Genomic DNA, 17321 nt, shown 5'->3' with positions numbered 1-17321 from the left:
CCTCAGAAACATATCCAAGATAAATTTATTTCAATAATTCAGCCATCGTATATACATTGCAGCTTGCTCTCTTCAGTGCATATCTTTCCACATCGATAAATATATAATGATATGATTTTAATTGCTGCATAGTGTTACATTGAATGAATTGTGATAATTCAGTCAACTGTTTCCTTCTCTCAGAAATTTAGGTTGTTTTTCAAAATTTCATTCATACAAATATCAGCACATCAATTTTTTTTTATTAAAAAAAAGTGGACACTCTTCCAGTCATCTCCTTGTCCATTTAACATAATTATCCTTTTAGTTCTAAAACGTTTGAGACGTGTGGCTTTTGTAAAATTTATTTATAGGTAGTCAAACCTAAAATACCCATAATTGTATCTCATTTGCTATTCCAATGTTATCAAAGTGACTAAAAATGTCCCAAACAATGTAGAGTGATAATGGTTATAGCAGTCAGACATGTTTTGTTTAGGAATTTTATGGAATTGATCAAATATTGCTTGATTATGGATTAATTACAAGTTGGTGATTAATTTTACTAAATACACGAAGAAAATGTAGTTGTATTCTTAAGTCAAAGAGTATTTTTGTCAAGAACATCACACTTCTTTTTAAGTGTATTTATTTATTTTGAGAGAGAGAGAGAGAGAGAGAGAGAGGCGCAGGGAGAGAAGGAGAGAGAGAATCCCAAGCAGGTTGTACACTGTCAGTGCAGAGCTGGAAGCAGGGCCTGAACCCACAAACTGTGAAATCATGACCTGAGTCAAAGTCAGACGTTAACTGACTGAGCCACCTAGGTGCCCCAAGCACATTATGCTCTTAATGATTAGTGTCTATTGGAATGGTAATTTCCTTTCTCTTCCTCTGTTTCCTATTTATCACCTAAATATGATGTTAAATTTGAAATGATATAATTATTTACATTCAAACATTTTAGGTAACTTTGTATGGATATTCAGATTCATGAATAAGTTTGCCTGTATTTGTGTTTGTGCATGTTGGAGTGCATTCAGTTGTGCAGTTTCTGATGTTTTTAAAGTTTGTTACTGCTATTATGTTAGCTATATGAATGGGTCTAGTACAAGAGGATTATTATACTCTTTAACAATGCTTGACTGCTTTAAAACTGATTACACTGCATATTTTTGGAAGATGATTTCTGCCATTTTTCCCATAAGAAGTTATCTACCCTTTTGTGAGTCAATGTTAATTAGATATGCTTATGAAAGCATGTATTTTGTAATCTTTCAATTTTATAGATTTAAATTGTATCTTCTATTCACTATTTTTTAAAATATAACATTGTTAGTGTGTATTTCTATTCATGTTATTTATGCTGTGTTTTTACATTTACTTTATTCTTTCCAAATGCTTGTATATTTGGTTGGTATTAAAAACAACTCTTCTAAGTTATTTTGTGATGCTACTCATTTTATATATTTGAAACTTAATTTGTTATATTATAGGACATTCATCAATTTTATTCTTAATGATGAGAATTGTGACAGTGATGTTTCACCCATTAAAATTAAGTCTATCATATTCATACTTAATTTCTCATTATTTAGCACTTATGTACAACACAGCGATGGCTTAAAAATAGTTTAATCATGTATATATTTGGTCATTGGAAAAGCAGGTGGGAAAATAATTGGAAGAATTTATAATGATAAGGATATTGGAAACTGACCTGGAAGTGGGGAGGACTATGTCTGTGAAAAGCATTTAAATGCTGAAATGTTTTTGTTTAATATCATATATGTGAATGTTTATGGTTAAAAGCATTAGTGTTTTGCAAAAAAAGAAAAAGATTTTGCAAGATAAAAAGTAAATAATGTTTTCAAACTCTGAAAATTCAAAGCATTACCTCACTTATTCCTTAATATGTTTCTGCTGTTCTTTACTGCAAATTTTAATTGACATAATTGGATTTTAGAAGCAGATAATTAATTTTACATTCTGTGTATCCTTGCTCAATATTTTTTTTTTAGTTTATTTGCTTGTAACCATATTAAATAAAGGACATTTAAACACTTTTACTTTATTGATTTCATTTATTATTCTACTTCTTTCCTGTTGTTTAGTTATTGATTTTAATTATCCTTTGTTTATCAAGATTGCTTTTTAAATTCCTTTTGACTTTTCAAATGTTGTTATTCTGACTCATTTCATGTCTGAGACTATTTTTTTTTGTTCTCAACAAAGACACCAATTCTGTGTCAGGTATGAAATTCCAAACAAATTTTTGCCTTTAAAATTGTGTACATATTTTGGCAAGGACTTTCACATATGTACTACAGCAAAATTTGATGTGTGATATTTTTCTTAGAGTTCCATTTATCGTGTAGATATGTGTGACTAGGGAGGACTGTATTACACATGTATATGGTTATATAACAGGGGTTGGGGGAATATCTTCAGTGGAAAGCAGAAACTGTATACTCTCTCCCAGTTATATTAAAGTTCACTGTAAGGTTAATCAGAAATCAGCGCCAGCTGGGGCGCCTGGGTGACTCAGTGGGTTAAGCATCTGATTCTTGATTTCAGCTTAAATCGTGATCTCATGGTTTGTGAGTTTGAGCTTCGGATTGGGCCCTGCATTGATAGCATGGAGCCCGCTTGGGATTCTCTCTCTCCACCCCCCTGCCCCTCTCCCGCTTGCTCTCTCTCTCTTAAAATAAATAAAAATAAACTAACTAAATAAATACATGAATAAAATAATACCAAGTTTCCTTAGTTTGAGTGGCAGGAAGAATTTGAAGATGGTTTCCATGATTTTAGCTGCCGGTTTTCACATCTTTATTTCATCCCATTTCATACCAGCTCTCACCATGTTTATTTCTGTTTTTTGGGTTGTTTCTTTGTTTTGTATGCTATTGCTCAGCTTTTTTGGGAGGGGACATTTTTCTGTTTATGCAGCTTATCTCTCTGGCAGTCTAAACATTTATCATGCAAGTTATCAGCTCTGTGCCTGGGCCCAAGAGTTTCTCAAACCTTCCCCATCCCCATGCATTGTGTATCTTGTGATTCTATATTTCCTTGGATTATATGCATAAATGTTAGCCATATTCTACTTATGACACTGCCATTCTATGGGAGTTGGTGTCTCTGAATGAATGTATTGGAAGCAGCAAGTGCAATTTGACAGGTTATATAATTCAATAATTAATAGGGCAAATCTTTCTTAATTTTCTAGATGATGTACTTCTTACAATTTTGAAACACGAGGCATCTATTTGGGGTAAAATTAAGGACACTTCATTTGCTTTTAGGCAGGAATGTTGATTTGTTTCAGATTTATGGATCATCTACTAATTATACTATTCAATTTGCTTTTTAAAATCTAGTGTTCATTTGAAAAATTTCCAGATATAGTTAGTATATGTCGATTTATTTTATTAATGCATTCAAAAACAATGAAAGTGTCCCTCCTATGTACAAAAACTTGATATCTGGATAAGATTAATACACTCATGAAAGCCCTTCTGGCTTGGCTTGTGTGCAAAGGCCCTGCCTACTGCCAGTATCAGGAGCCTTATCTGCAATGTGTGGCTTGGAGACCCCGGTGCTTAACTAGTAAGAGGTTTTGCTCCCTTCACCACTGCTGCCCCAGCTGAGAAAAAGTGGAAACAAAGAAAGGTCGTCTGAGGAGCCCCCTGATGACATGGGTTTTGGTCTTTTTTTAATAAATCCCTTCTGTAAGATGTTCAATGAAAAGCTGAAACTTAAAAAAATAAATAAATAAGTTGAATGAGGCTTGGAGAAGTAGAAGGTGAGTGATAACATCTAGTTATAGCAAAGACTCTTTACAAAAGCTTAATGATATAAGAGAATAGGATCTATTCATATTATTACAGTTAAAGGGAACATAAGGGAAAGACTAGAAAGACAGGGACCATATTGTAAAACTCAAATAGATTTACATGTTCTGTGTATATTGTAAATGCATTACATATATGTAAAAATAACATTTTAGGATTTACAAAGAAGTCATTCATATAATTTATTTAGTTCCTGACTCCTGGTAAATACATTGAACAGTTCAATAAATCCTAATGACGTCCTATTTAGTGACCAGGCAGAGAAAAAAAATTAAGTTAGTTTGGCTGAAAATTAACCAAAAAGGGATATAACTTATTAGATGAGTCAGCATTTATATGTGTGTGTGGTACATGAACGTGTTTGTGTTTGTGTACATATATATGTGTGGTTCACACATGAATGTACATATGCCAGGGTATGTATCTCTATATATGTATCTTTACGTATATTTGCATATAGACACTTACATGTAAATACATATAATTGTGCATATATGTATACATAAAATACAAATACATATATATCTAAATAAATATACATGTATAAATAAATTTTAGTGGACTCTTTCACCAGCGATCATGTATCGCTCACACCAATGATCATGGATAGTCGTTCTTCTGGAAACACGTTACAAATAAAAATTATCGGTTCCCACCCACATCTCATCTACTAAATCAGAAACTGTAAGGATTGGTCCAATTGTCTTTTAATAAGACTTCCAACTGATAATATGCATACTAATTTTAAGAACTACGGATCTCAAAAATAGCATTTGTAGTATATTTTTTATATAAGTGAAATATTCACAAAATCTTTCAAATGTGTTTTCAAAAGAGGACAAAATTAAGTACTTAAAGATTATGTCTCTTGCCATTTCTAGCTGAGGGACACTGGAATGTGAGAGTACATCTGTCTTTTTATTAAAAAAAAAAAACAAGAACTAAATTCATTCTAAAATGATCAATGACTTGTGTTTATTTGTGTATTCTAGATTTAAAAAAAAGCAGAAAAACAAGGCAGATAGAAAGTGGCAAAAGTATCTTTGCAAAAAATTTTTTATTTTTGTTTCAAAAGTAGAGAAGTTATTTCCTAAGGACTTATGTAAGATAGAAAGTTAAATGTTAGCATGAATAAAATAGAAAACTAGGATTCTGATATTTACCATCAGTGGCATCAATATATTATTTTTGGACATATATTCTATAAAGCAAATTATAATACTGTTTAAAGAATATTAGTAAATATACGCTATGAACCCATAATCTGTCTCAAGACACAAAACTGTAGAGTCATTAAAGACCCATATGCCCCTCCTGATCTGTTTTTCTTTTCCTGAGCATAGTCTTTTTTATATTATAGAAAGTGGATTTTATTATTTTTGAAAACAGATTTTAAAAACACATTTTCCAAATGTTTGCTGCTAATATACAAAAATTTAACTGATTTTCATATATTGATATTGTATTCTACAACCTTGCTACATTTATTCTTAAGGTAAATTGTATTTGGAGAAAATTATAAATTCATATGCAATTATAGGAAATAATTCAGAGAGGTTCCCTGTATGCTTTATCCAGTTTCCCCAATGGTTCCATTTTGTAAAACTGTGATAAAATATCACAACAGTATACTGACATTGATAGAGCCAAGATACACTTACATCTCCACAAGGATTCTTCATGTTGTGCTTGCCGCCCCCACCCCAAGTATCCTACCCCCATTTCCTTAATCCCTAGACATCACTAATTGCTTCTCCATTTTTATAATTTTGTCATTTCAACAATGTTATATTAAGGGAATCATACAGTATTTAATCTTTACAGATTTCTTCTCTCAACATAAAGTTATCCAAGTTGCTGTCCATCACAATGGTTTGATCCCTTTTATTGCTGAATAGCATGACATGGTATGGATGTTCCAAGATTTGCTTAACCATTCACCTTTTGAAAGACATCTGAACGTATTCCCATTTTTTGCTTATTAGGAATAAATCTGCTTTGCCTATTTGTGTACAGCTTTTGTGAACATATGTTTCCACTTATCTGGATAAATGCCCAAGAATGCAAATACTCTGACATATGGCAGTTTCAGGTGCAGTTTATAAAAAAACTGCCAAAATATTTTCCAGAGTCATTGTACCATTTTACATTCCCACCAGCAATGTATGAGTGATTCAGTTTCTCTAGATTTTTACCAGAATTTTCTATTGTTACTTTCTCCCCCTATTTAAAAAAATAGCTATTTGGTTTTCTATAGAATGCTATCTCATTGTGGTTTTGTTTTGAATTTCTCTAGTGATTAATAATGTTGAACATTTTCTCAAATGCTTATTTACCATCTTCAGTGAAAAGTCTTCTCGCGCATTTTTTTCTATTTCCTAATTGGATAGGTTTTGTTTATTGTTTAATTTTACTGTTGATTTGCAGGAGTTTTATATATATTCTGGCTTCTACTCCTTTGTCAGGTATGTTATTTGCAAGCAAGTTTTCAAATTTGTAAGTTTTTTTGAGTCTATTCATAGAGCAAAATTTTTTTAATTTTAATGAAGTTCAAATTGCAATTGTTTCATTTTATGGATTGTTCTTTTGGTGTCAAGACTAAGAACTCTTTGTGTAATTCTAGATTCTGATTATTTTCTCCTTTTTTCCCCCTAAATATTTTATTTTTTACATGTTGTATTCAAGTCACTAATCCATTTTGAGTGACTATTTCTATAATATGTAATTTTTAAGGTCAACATTTATTTTTTTTGTCTTTGTATGTCCAATTTCTTTAGTATCATTTATTGAGAGGGTCATCCCTGACCACTTAATTGCATTTGCACCTTAATAAAAAATCAGATGGATATATATACACACACACACATACACACACAAACACACACACACATATATACACACACACACACACACACACACATATATATATATACTTTTTATTTTTATTCTACTCTATTAGTATATAATATGTGTGTATAAAATATGAGATATATCTATCATATTGCCTTATGAAATACCACACTGTCCTCATTGTTGTAGCTTCATAGTGAATCTAAATATATTAGTGTGAATTCTCTAGCTTTATTCTTACTCAAATCTGTTTGGAATATTATAGGTTGTGTGTCTACTGACATATATTTTAGAAACAGCTGTCAATTTAAATTAAATAGCCACTAGAATTTTGATAGGGTCTGTGTAGAATCTATAAATCTACTTATCCCCTTGGGGAGGATTGGCTCTTCAACAACATTGAGCATTTTAGTCCAGAGACATGATATATGTGTGTGTGCATGTATGTATGTATGTATGCATGAATGTACGTCTATTTATTTAGATCTTGTTTTGTTTCTTTTAATGATATTTAGTAACTTTCACACATATTTTGTGAATGTTGTCCTTGATATTTCTTGGGTTTTGGTGCTATTAAAATTAGCATTTTAAATTTCTGTTTCCAGTTGTCCATTAAAAGTATAGAGAAACAAAACTGATTTTGTATGTTGAACATTTCCCGTGTGATCTTGATTAATTAGCTTATTAGTGTTAGTATCATTTTTTATTGATTCTTTAGGATTTTCAATAGTCATGATCTTGTCATATGAGAGTAATTCCATTTTGACTTCTAGTCTGTTGGTCTGTAGGTTTTTACATAATGTTACTTTGAAATTAGTTGAAACACTATGTTTGATAATTTATATTTCCATTTCAGTTTAAAATTACCTTCTGTTTATTCATTAATATGTGAAATATTTAGAAAGTTAAAAAATATATCCGTACTTTTAGTTTTAATTTATATTTATGTATATGATTTATAAATAATATATTCAGTGTTAGGTACAATTGCATTTTTAAAACTTGCTTGAAGCTTGCATCATAGTTTAATACTCATTCTTTTTTTAATGCTCAGTCTACGTTCTGAAAGACATGTAATCTCCATTTACTTGTGCACTATGTCCATTATATTGAGCAGTTTAATATGCTATGTAAGTTTGTGATATTGTTACTGTTTTTTTAAATTGATTTGATCTAGATATCTGTGGAAAAACTTACTGAAGTCTCTTATTTTGCGGAAGCATTGGTTATTTACCTTTCCTTTGGAGAAATGACAATTTTTGCTTTATTGCACTGAAACTTTTGGTGAATAAAATGAGTTTTCACATTCTAGTTAGTTGATAAAAGCTTTTAACAGTAAGTGGTGATGTATACTATTTCTAGCAGTGTTGAAATTCTCATGTTATTAGTATAGATAGACCAGGTATCTTTACATCATTTCCTTCCACTCTTTCTTACAATATTTAAAATGTCTTATTTTGTTTGTGCATTCTATGTGTGTAACATTCACTCTTTAATGTCTTTGGGGTAAAGTATTGTTTTTTCTCTCCCCTCATTCCATTTATTTCTTTCTACTAGCTTACCTAATGTATATTTATTTCTATTTTACAGGTTAGGCTAGAAATTTCCCTCTATTATATAATATGTAAGCATACAAAATACAGACCTGTGAATGCTTAAAATCTGATGACCTTCTTTTCAATGCTTTTTGTCCTTTAAAAAAAATACATAGTTTGGAGCTTTGTTTAAATGTACTCATATCTTTGCTATTTTATGTAATCATTAATATTTCTTGAAGCTTAGACCTTCCATCATGGATTACTTTCTAATTATCTAAAGCATATTCTATATGTATTCCTTCAGTAAAATTCAGTTACTAGAAACATTACTCAATTTTTTTTCCTAAAGTATTTTATTTGATCACAAATTCATACTGTTATCAAAGCTTGATTTTATTCAGATATCCATGCTAATGGCCATTTTCATCCAGAAATTTAATTTAATTTTGCTTTATTTTATTATATTTTTATATAAGTATATATATTTTATATATATATATATATATATATATTTTTTTTTTTTTTTGGCTGCTGCTGTGGGTGGTAATTTTAGAAAGAATTTAGTTGATGTTCTTACTGTTCTTTGTAAATACTTGTTTGGTTTTGTTTTGTTTTGTTTTTGTTTTTGTTTTTTGCCTAGGGTCTTTTAGAATACTTTTTTCTGTCTTAGGCACTCTATTAATTTACCTAAGTGTTCCTAGATATTAATTACCTTTTATTTCACCTGTCTAGCACATACTGTGTGTCTTCTATGTGTGGATTCACAGCTTTCATCATATTTGGATAATTCTAGTCATTTTCTAATTAAATATTCTTTGTACTTTATGTTATTTATATCTTTCTTGCATTTTATATATTCTTACTTTTCCCTCATTTTACTTCCTTTTCAGTTTTTGATTTCTAATGTTTTATGATACCTTCTAGATAATTTAATTTGGTCTTATTTGCCAATTGTCTCTTTAGTTATTACTTATCTTTTGTCTGATATATTCAATTCCAAATATTAATTAATATAGATTCCAGTTTTTAGAACTGTTATTTGCCTTCTTCAAATCTGACTTAATGTTTTTTAACAAGAAACTAACATAAGAATTCTCTAACACTAACATAAGAATTCTCACTAAGTGCCATATGTATATATCCAATGTGGTAGAATGTAGGTTTCTGTCAATTATACAGTTAGTTAGATAAAACAATTTACAGCTAATAAAGAAAAACAGGAAACATTTATATCCTTCCTCTATGTTTATAGATAAACGCATGTAAGTTGTACTTATTCTCAGAAATCTATATTTTCTAAAATCATTATTCTACAAGGTAAAAAAGAAAAAAATGTAGTTTGTTTCTAAAATTAAAGATAGACATTTTTTCTAATTTTTAGACAGCATTGGTTTAATGGCCAGAATGGTCACAATACAAATCTTTACCCCAGCTTTCAAAATAGGGAGCTAGCAAAATTAATGCAAAATAAGCAAATGAATAGTAAATACAGAAACTCAGTAAATGACAATTCTGTAAAGCCCTATGACTTTCTTCATAGAGACATGTGCTTTCACATTTTATATAAATGATTGCTACTTATTTGGTGAAGTCAAACCAATCCTAATTTTTGAAATTTTAGAGAATTTTAAATCATCCTGTGTGATACAGTAACAGTAATGGCCTCTATAGTGATATCAACTCATAGTATAATGAATCCTAAGTTGTTGTTGTTGTTATTTTGAAGCATTTAAGTATGGTTATGAACTATTTCACTGTATGGTCTCTAGAACAAATGAGTTTTGAATTTGAAATTTCATGATACCACATACTGGCTGAATGACCTCGAACATACATAAATAGACTTAAATTTCTCTCTGCTGCTGCTCTCTCTCTCTCCCATTTCCTCTCTCTCATTTCTCCCATTTCATATATTTAAAACATATATCTAAAGTTAATTTTATTCAATTGTTATAAAAATATATTATTTAACAACATAATGCCATTTACATTAGCACTCTCTCCAATGAAATACTTACGTATTTATCCAACAAAATATGTGCAAGATCTATATGAGATAAAGTGCAACACTGTGGTGAATGAAAAAAAAAGTCCTCTATAAATGGAGAAATACTCCATGTTTGTGGATAAGAAGACACAGTATTGCCAAGTTGTCAGTTCTTATCAAACTGATCTATAGAGTCAGTGCAATCCCAATCCAAATCCCATGAAGATATTTTGTGGACATTGACAAACTGATTCTGAGGTTTATATGGAGAAGAAAAAAAAAAGAGCCTGACTAGCCAACACAATATTGAAGGAGAAGAACATAATTGGAGGACTTCGACACTGCCTGACTTCAAAACTTATTATAAACCTACAATAATCAGGACAGTGTGGAATTAGCAACAATAAAAAATAGACAAAAAGATCAATGGAACCAACAGAATGACCAGAAATAGGCCCACAAAATAGAGCCAACTGATCTTTTATAAAGGAGTAAAGATAATACCAGGGAGCAAAAATAATTTTTTTTTCTTTTTTTTAAATGTTTATTTTTGAGAGAGTGAGAGAAAAAGAGCATGAGCGGGGGAGGGGCAGAGAGTGAGGGAGACACAGGATCTGAAGCAGGCTCCAGGCTCCAAGCTGTCCCGCAGTAAGCACAGAACCTGACGCCTGGCTTGAAGCCATGAACTGCCAGATCATGACGTGAGCTAAAGTCGGATGTTCAACCAACTGAGCCACCTAGGCACCCTAGCCCACTTTTATTTAAAGATTCAATGCAGGGGACACCTGGGTGGCTCAGTTGGTTAAGCATCTGACATCAGCTCAGGTTATGATCTTGTGGTTTGTGGGTTCAAGCCCCACATCAGGCTGTGTGCTGACAGCTCAGAGCCTGAAGCCTGCTTCACATTCTCTCTCTCTCTCTCTCTCTCTCTCTCTCTCTCTCTCTCTCTCTCTCCCCCCCCCCTACCCTGCTTGTACTCTGTCTCCTGTCTCTCTCAAAATAAATAAACATTAAAAAAAAGAGTCAATGCACACCCAACAAAAAATCTCACCATTGTATTTTTGAACAGGTTGATTCTAAAATTTACGTGGAAAGGCCAAAGTGCTATAATAGTGAAATCAATTCTGAGAGAAAGAACAAAGTCAGAAGACTCACATTGCCTTGTTTTGAGAATTACCACGAAGATGCAGTAACCAGGACAGTGTGTTTTTGGGGAGAGGATAGACGGAGATGAATGCAATAGAATAGAGAGCCCAGGAATAGAGTCACATAAATACAGTCAATTGATTTTTGACAAAGATGCAAAGTCATTTCTGTGAAGGCACATCTGATAAATAACTCATCCAAAATATATAAGAATTCTTAAAAATCATTAATAAGAAAATATCCATATTTTTTAAAACGGGCCAAAAACTTAACACACACCTCAGTGAAAAAGATATAAAGATGGAAAATAAGCATATGAAAAGATGCTCCACATCATCTGTCATCAGGAAAATGCAAATTAAAACAATAAAAAGATAGCATTCCATACCTATTAGAATGGTTGAAATCCAAAACACTGACAACACCAAATGTTGGTCAGGATGTTGGCAAGAGGAACACTTGTTCATAGTTGGTGGGAATGGAAAATTGTACAGTCACTTTGGAAGACGTTTTGGTGCTTTCCTATAAAACTAAACATACTTTGTGCATATGTATAGCTATTTTGCTCCTTGGTATTTATCCAAAGGAGTTGAAAATGTATGTGCATACAAGAACACACATGGGTGTATGTAGCAGCACCCAAACTTGGAAGCAATACAGATGTCTTTCACCAGAGGACTGGATAAATATATTGTGGTCCAGCCAGACAACGGAATATTATTCAGTAATAAAAAGAAATGAGGATTCAAGACATGACAAAACATGAGGGAAATGTAAGTGCATATTAAGTAAGTAAAAGAAGTCAGTCTGAAAAGGATACATAATATATAATTCCAACTATATGACACATGGAAAAGGCAAAACTATGAAGATCCTAAAAAGATCAGTAGTATCTAAGGGTTGGTGGGATGGAAGATGGAGAGGTTGTAGGAAGGATGATTTTTAGGACTGTAAAAATACTCTGTATGATACAATAATGATAGATACATGTTATTTTATACATGTGTCCAAACCCATAGAAGATACAACTGTGAAACCCTAAAGTAAACTGTGAATTTGGAAGATTATGATGCGTCAATGCAAGTTCATCAGTTGTGAAAAATGTACCAAACCGGTGGTGGATGTTAACAATAGGGAAGAATATGCAGGGGTGGTGGTTGAGAGTAAAAGGGAAATCTTTGTACCTCCCTCTCAATTTTGCCGTAAACCTAAAACTGCTCTAAAACAATAAAGTCTTAGTTTGAAAAGTCTCTTATTAGTATTGTGATGATACAATATAAAACAAAATAATTGGGATAGGAAATTTTTCTGATATAGTAAATTATAAATAAACTGAGTTAGTTTACATTTATTAACTTTTTATTCACTAGGCTTTAATATTTTCTACATACCTTAAGCAATCTATATATTTAAAACACAAAGTATATTGGTTTTAAGCATTTTGTATTTTGGAAAAATACTTTTGTGTGTCTAAATGCACTAATTTGACATGTTCTATATATTTTAATAACTAAAGTATTTTACAATTCTCTTATTATATTCAAACTAAAAATAATTTGGAAAGCTGAGGAACAATAAGGTAAGTGATCTTACATCTGATTTTACTTATTTGAGTAATAAAGCTAGAACTTTCACAACTATGTTGCCTCAGGGTATGAATGAAAAATTAGTATTTAATTAAAGTAAGCATAAGACAAAATTACATTATAAAATTGTGTATATTAAAATACTGACTTAAAATTTAGTGCAGGTTTGAAGTGTTTTCTATTCTCTCTCACTCCTTTACTCCTTATGAGTTGTGGAAATAATGTGTTTCACTAAAGAGTAGATTGCAGAAAACATTGCTATTCTGATTCTAAAGGAATTGGCAAACTTGATTCAAAAATAGTTTACCACTGGGACTATCCAAAATGATGAAACAGAAGATTCCCCTCAGAAAAACGTCCAGGAAATAACAACAGCTAACGAACTGATCAAAAATGATTTAAACAATATAACAGAAAGTGAATTTAGAATAACAGTCATAAAATTAATCACTGGGCTTGAAAACAGTAAAAAGGACAGCAGAGAATCTCTTGCTACAAAGATCAAGGGACCAAGGAACAGCTAGGAGGAGCTAAAAAATGCTATCGATGAACTTCAAAATAAAATTGAGACAACTACGGCTCGGATTGCAGAGGCAGAGGACAGAATAGGTGAACTAGAAGATAAAATTATGGAAAAAGAAGCTGAGAAAAAGAGAGAAAAAAAATCCAGGATTATGAGGGGAAAATTAGAGAACTAAGTGATGCGTTAAAGAGAAATAATCTACGCATAATTGGTATTCCAGAGGAGGAAGAGAGAGGGAAAGGTGCTGAAGGTGTACTTGAAGAAATAATAGCTGAGAACTTCCTGGATCTGTGGAAGGAAAAAGGCATTGAAATCCAAGAGGCACAGAGAACTCCCTTCAGATGTAACTTGAATTGATCTTCAGCACGACATATCATAGTGAAACTGGCAAAATACAAGGATAAAGAGACAATTCTGAAAGCAGCTAGAGATAAACATCCTCTAACATATAAAGGGAGACCTATAACACTCGTGACCGATCTCTCTACTGAAACTTGGCAGACCAGAAAGGAATGGCAGGAGATCATCAATGTGATGAACAGAAAAAATATGCAGCTGAGAATCCTTTATCCAGCAAGTCTGTCATTTAGAATAGAAGGAGAGATAAAGGTCTTCCCAAACAAAAACTGAAGGAATTCGTCACCACTAAACCAGCCCTACAAGAGATCCTAAGGGGGATCCTGTGAGACAAAGTACCAGAGACATCGCTACAAGCATGAAACCTACAGACATCACAATGACTCTAAACCCATATCTTTCTATAATAACACTGAATGTAAATGGACTAAATGCGCCAACCAAAAGACACAGGGTATCAGAATGGATAAAAAAACAAGACCCATCTATTTGCTGTCTACAAGAGACTCATTTTAGACCTGAGGACACGTTTAGATTGAGAGTGAGGGGATGGAGAACTATTTATCATGCTACAGGAAGCCAAAAGATAGCTGGAGTAGCCATACTTATATCAGACAAACTAGACATTAAATTAAAGGCTGTAACAAGAGACGAAGAAGGGCATTATATAATAATCACAGGGTCTATCCATCAGGAAGAGCTAACAATTATACATGTCTATGCGCCGAATACAGGAGCCCCTAAATATGTAAAACAATTACTCATAAACATAAGCAACCTTATTGATAAGAATGTGGTCATTGCAGGGGACTTTAGCACCCCACTTACAGAAATGGATAGATCATCTAGACACACGGTCAATAAAGAAACAAGGGCCCTGAAGGATACATTGGATCAGATGGACTTGACAGATATATTTAGAACTCTGCATCCCCAAGCAACAGACTATACTTTCTTCTCGAGTGCACATGGAACATTATCCAAGATAGATCACATACTGGGTCACAAAACAGCCCTTCATAAGTATACAAGAATTGACATCATACCATGCATACTTTCTGACCACAATGCTATGAAGCTTGAAATCAACCACAGAAAAAAAGTCTGGAAAACCTCCAAAAGCATGGAGGTTAAAGAACACCCTACTAAAGAATGAATGGGTCAACCAGGCAATTAGAGAAGAAATTAAAAAATATATGGAAACAAATGAAAATGAAAATACAACAACCTAAACGCTTCGGGATGCAGTGAAGGCAGTCCTGAGAGGAAAATACATTCCCATCCAGGCCTATCTCAAGAAACAAGAAAAATCCCAAATACAAAATCTAACAGCACACCTAAAGGGACTAGAAGCAGAACAGCAAAGGCAGCCTAAACCCAGCAGAAGAATAGAAATAATAAAGATCAGAGCAGAAATAAACAATATAGAATCTAAAAAACTGTAGAGCAGATGAATGAAACCAAGAGTTGGTTTTTTGAAAAAATAAACAAAATTGACAAACCTCTAGCCAGGCTTCTCAAAAGAAAAGGGAGATGACCCAAATAGATGAATGAAAATGTAATTATTACAACCAATCCCTCAGAGATACAATCAATTATCAGGGAATGCTATGAAAACTTATATGCCAAGAAACTGGACTACCTGGAAGAAATGGACAAATTCCTAAACACCCACACTCTTCCAAAACTCAATCAGGAGGAAATAGAAAGCTTGAACAGACCCATAACCAGCGAAGAAATTGAATCGGTTATCAAAAATCTCCCAACAAATAAGAGTCCAGGACCAGATGGCTTCCCAGGGGAGTTCTACCAGACGTTTAAAGCAGAGATAATACCTATCTTTCTCAAGCTATTCCAAAGAATAGAAAGGGAAGGAAAACTTCCAGACTCATTCTATGAAGCCAGTATTACTTTGATTCCTAAACCAGACAGAGACCCAGTAAAAAAAGAGAACTACAGGCCAATATCCCTGATGAATATAGATGCAAAAATTCTCAATGAGATACTAGCAAATCAAACTCAACAGCAGATAAAAAGAATTATTCACCATGATCAAGTGGAATTCATTCCTGGGATGCAGGGCTGGTTCAACATTCGCAAATCAATCAATGTGATACATCACATTAATAAAAGAAAAGATAAGAACCATATGATCCTGTCAATCGATGCAGAAAAGGCCTTTGACAAAATTAAGCAATGTTTCTTAATAAAAACCCTCGAGAAAGTCAGGATAAAAGGAACATACTTAAAGATCATAAAAGCTATTTATGAAAAGCCCACAGCTAACATCATCCTCAATGGGAAAAACTGAGAGCTTTTCCCTGAGATCAGGAGCACGACAGGGATGTCCACTCTCACCGCGGTTGTTAACATAGTGTTGGAAGTTCTAGCATCAGCAATTAGACAACAAAAGGAAATCAAAGGCATCAAAATTGGCAAAGATGAAGTTAAGTTTTCACTTTTTGCAGATGACATGATAGTATACATGGAAAATCCGATAGACTCCACCAGAAGTCTGCTAGAACTGATACATGAATTTAGCAAAGTTGCAGGATACAAAATCAATGTGCAGAAATCAGTTGCATTCTTATACACTATTAATGAATCTACAGAAAGACAAATAAAGAATTGATCCCATTCACAATTGCACCAAGAAGCATAAAATACCTAAGGAATAAACCTAACCAAAGATGTAAAAGATCTGTATGCTGAAAACTATAGAAAGCTTATGAAGGAAATTGAAGAAGATATAAAGAAATGGAAAAACATTCCATGCTCATGGATTCGAAGAATAAATATTGTCAAAATGTCAATACTACCCAAAGGTATCTACACATTCAATGCAATCCCAATCAAAATTGCACCAGCATTCTTCTCGAAGCTAGAACAAGCAATCCTAAAACTCATATGGAACCACGAAAGGCCCCGAATAGCTAAAGTAATTTTGAAGAAGACCACCAAAGCAGAAGGCATCACAATCCCAGACTTTAGCCTCTACTACAAAGCTGTCATCATCAAGACAACATGGTATTGGCACAAAAACAGACACATAGACCAATGGAATAGAATAGAAACCCCAGAACTGGACCCACAAACGTATGGCCAAGTCATCTTTGACAAAGCAGGAAAGAACATCCAATGGATAAAAGACAGTCTCTTTAACAAATGGTGCTGGGAGAACTGGACAGCAACATGCAGAAGGTTGAAACTAGACCACTTTCTCACACCATTCACAAAAATAAACTCAAAATGGATACAGGACCTGAATGTGAGACAGGAAACCATCAAAACCCTAGAGGAGAAAGCAGGAAAAGACCTCTCTGACCTCAGCCATAGCAATTTCTTACTCGACACATCCCCAAAGGCAAGGGAATTAAAAGCAAAAGTGAACTACTGGGACCTTATGAAGATAAAAAGCTTCTGCACAGCAAAGGAAACAACCAACAAAACTAAAAGGCAACCAACGGAATGGGAAAAGATATTTGCAAATGACATATCGGACAAAGG

The sequence above is a fragment of the Felis catus genome, chromosome B1 (genome assembly GCF_018350175.1).
Source record: "Felis catus isolate Fca126 chromosome B1, F.catus_Fca126_mat1.0, whole genome shotgun sequence".
NCBI lineage: Eukaryota > Metazoa > Chordata > Mammalia > Carnivora > Felidae > Felis > Felis catus.
This window is presented reverse-complemented; position numbering follows the sequence as displayed.